This window comes from Neovison vison, chromosome 2, assembly GCF_020171115.1.
Source record: "Neovison vison isolate M4711 chromosome 2, ASM_NN_V1, whole genome shotgun sequence".
NCBI classification, from domain to species: Eukaryota; Metazoa; Chordata; class Mammalia; order Carnivora; family Mustelidae; genus Neogale; species Neogale vison.
This window is the reverse complement of record NC_058092.1, coordinates 161,379,578-161,383,186: the sequence shown is the minus strand read 5'-3', so window position 1 is coordinate 161,383,186 and position 3,609 is coordinate 161,379,578. Positions and strand designations below refer to the sequence as shown.

General features: G+C 39.2%; 1 non-coding gene across 1 annotated transcript; it reads right to left on the bottom strand.

Moving 5' to 3' along the window:
* Positions 1-2,454: 2,454 nt before the first annotated feature.
* Positions 2,455-2,590, bottom strand: LOC122901632. Its single transcript, XR_006383623.1, has one exon. It is a non-coding gene; the product is annotated as a small nucleolar RNA SNORA2/SNORA34 family (small nucleolar RNA).
* Between the last annotated feature and the right edge of the window lie 1,019 nt (positions 2,591-3,609).

Below are 3,609 nucleotides of genomic sequence, written 5' to 3'. Positions count from 1 at the left end.
ATGGAAGCTGTGTCTTTTTCAATTTAAATTATTTGTTTGCCATAGCTGGTAGTGTTATTTAATGTCTTGAAAAACAAACAAACAAAAAATTTTGGAGATTATAGGATCAGCTTCATCAGAGGGCAGGAAGTAGGTCTTCCTATTCAAAGAAGGCAGGGCAAAATTTCAGTAGATGGGACCATCTTCCGCCTGGAAACTAAGAAGTCTCTGGGGATCTTGAAGGTAGGAGCAGAAAGTTATTGTTCCTACAAAGGTCAGACAGTTTACCTAGAACTTCTAAAAGAAACTTCAGAAAGTTTCTCATCTTTTCGTACTTTGCTGGTTATTAGCTAAGTGGGAGAACCACACAGAACCGTCCAGTAAGACATATGACCCAGGGTTCTGGGGAGTAAAGCACGGAAGGTGTAGAGCATTCCTAATACCTTAGAAAGAGTTGAATACTGAACTCTGATTGGTAGATAACAAGCTTACGGACGTACGTTCCTACAGTTGGTATTATTAACAGTTAGGAGAGCTGTTAAGTGGGAGTTTTGATTTGCAGGATTTCTAAACAAGTTACATTCAAAGGGCATATCCTTCCTAACAGACACTCCAAGGAATGCATAAACAACAAAACCAACAAGTATAAGACCACCAAGCTGGGTAAGGCAAGACTAATAGCCATTATATTTGAATGATGCATATTCTAGTCATGACACAGGCATAGAAATAGAGAACATCAGAAAGTCATCCAATAGAAACTATTAAAAAGTCACCCAAAAAGGTATTAATAATAACAAAATCATAACTAATTAATAACTAATAACAAATTACCAGAGAAGACTAAGAGGGAAAAAAAAAAACCTAAATACCTAATGTGCTCATTTATACCATAAACTTCTCTCTCTAGAACAAAAAATTCTTGGGTTTAAGGGTAGCACAAGGAGGAATTTCAAAATGGATAAAGCAATCTGTGAACTTCTGAAAACACTTTAAGTTTCATCTTAGTCACATGTTCTAACAGCAGAATTAAAATTTTTTGCAGCATTGAAACAAACTGAGAACCTTACCAAACCATAATTTACCATTTTCATGGGAATATAGGAATTATCTCAGGGTATTTCCTCTTAATAAATATGCCCCAACTACAAACTGATGTTTCTTTAATCTTCGCATTCTTTCTCCATTGGCTTTCCATGTTTTTCCTCAATATCTTTCCTACTATGCAAAGCTGATAAAAGTATCAGTTGTGTATACTATAGGTAAGCAAGGAACAAAAACGTCTTCAGCGCTGAAGTACTTTCAAGCATAATTTCCTATCACTCTAGCATCTGCAACTTTCTCTCTTCTGTTCACATTTTCTAATGTGCTACGGTCTAAATGCTTGGGTCCCCCCAAAATTCACATGTTGGAATCCTAATGCCCATGTGATGCTGTTAGAAGGTGGGGCCTTTGGGAGGTGTTTAGGTCATGAACATGAAGCCCTCATGAATGGGATTAATGTCCTTCTGAAAGAGAGCCCACAAGGCTCCCTAGACCTTCCATGACATTAGGACAGAGTGAGAAGTCTGAGACCCAGAAGACTGCCCTCACCCAACATGCTGCACCCTGACCTCCGACTTCCAGCCTCCAAAACTGCAGGAAATAAACTGGGTGGCTTAAGCCACCCAGTCTGTGGTGTTTTGTGATAGCACCCCAAACGGATAAGACACCATGTCGATTCCTGAAGTTGCTACCTAAAATTAGAAAAACATTAGAGGGTGCCTGGGTGGCTCAGTTTGTCGGGCGACTGCCTTCAGTTCAGGTCTGATCCCGGAGTCCTGGGATCAAATTCCACATTGGTTTCCCAACTCCACGGGGAGTCTGCTTCTCCCTCTGACCATCTCCCCTCTCATGCTCTCTCTCACTCTCAAATAAATAAATAAATAAAATCTTTTTAAAAAATGTTTAAAAGAAATGAGCTACAAAACACTGGGTCAGTAGTGAAAAGACCTCGTGTTATTCAGCATCTAGTTGTGAGGCGCAGAGATGCTGAGTGATTTGTCCATTGCCACCCTAATCTACAGCAAAGAAAATCAGTACTCATCGTGACTCCTTTAAAAACCAAAGTAGAGTAGGATTGGGTGGGAGGACATGGGGAAGGCAGAAAAGACCAGACAACACACTATGACCTGTTTAGGCCATGGACATAAGCCTCTGGACAAGGCCATCAGGTCCCCAGTGCCTAACACCGCACACATCTCCCTTCGTTGGGGAACATGAAAAAGCATCTTCTGTATTCATACCCATGTACTATATCGTGGAGAGATTAACTAAATTTCAGCTCAGAGGGGAATTTATGTGGCTAAAACAAAATACAGGAAAGGTATGGTAAGTATGCCCTGCTAATGCTACCACTGGGCTCTCCATTATAGATTCACATACATATAATCAACATGAACTACATTCCTTGACAAAGTTCCCCACCCCCCATAAAGTATGTTCTTCCAATCGAATGAGCCATTCCCCCCTGGGTGTTGAACGGTTAACAGACCACAGAAACACATCACTCTTGGCTCCTGTTTTGAAACCAGCAGCTAGAGCAAACCATGGGTCTTGAACTCAGGGCCTAGGTCAGTGAAGTTTTAAGAAGCTCTAATTCACTTTACATACCTCTGTGCAGCAAGGCATTTACCTGGCTGAATAAGTAAACATGAAAAAATGATGCAAAAAATAAAAATGTCCAGTTCTTTGATTGTCATGATACAAAGCTACTCACAGACCAATTTCTACATAAACAAATCTCATGATCCTCACTCATTTTGCTAAAATCATGGTGTTCTTAAAATGACCACAGACTTAACGTCTATACAAGGAAAAGTGCACTTGAAATTACAACTAGTGACAGTTTTAGGAGTATCCTTTTAAAAACGAAAACAGGCCAATATACAACTAACTTTTCTATGAAGCTATCTATCATGTTAACGGATAAACATGTTATTTAAAAACTTGTGTCTCTGGGGCACCTGGGTGGCTCAGTGGGTTAAGCCGCTGCCTTCGGCTCGGGTCATGATCTCAGGGTCCTGGGATCGAGTCCCACATCGGGCTCTCTGCTCGGCAGGGAGCCTGCTTCTCTCTCTCTCTCTCTGACTGCCTCTCTTTCCATCTACTTGTGATCTCTCTCTGTCAAATAAATAAAATAAAATCTTTAAAAAAAAAAACAAAAAAAAACCTTGTGTCTCTACTGTCAAGGAAGATTCCTCAAAATAACTCCATTTGGAGGAAAAAAGTAACAATGTTGAGAGAGTTATTCATTTCAAGTGATTGTTGGCTATTGTTTCTCATTTTTCTAAAGCTATCTGGCATTAAAGGAGTTGGTAACAAGTCTGAAACTCCAGTAACTAACATGTAGAAGAGAGATTAAAGTCAACATTCTCTTTTAAATAAATCAAATAGCCTTAGGGATAATATTAGAAATATTTATTTTTAAAAGTATTGGAATGATCACTAGGGGGACATTTGCCCTCTCTATTTATGTTAGCCACAATTTAAGGGTTTGGTTTTTTTTTTTTTTTCCACTCAGTGTTTCCTCCAGGATAAATAAGATAGTTGCTTTTCATAATTAATTTTAGTTACTTTCCTCAGGGTAAT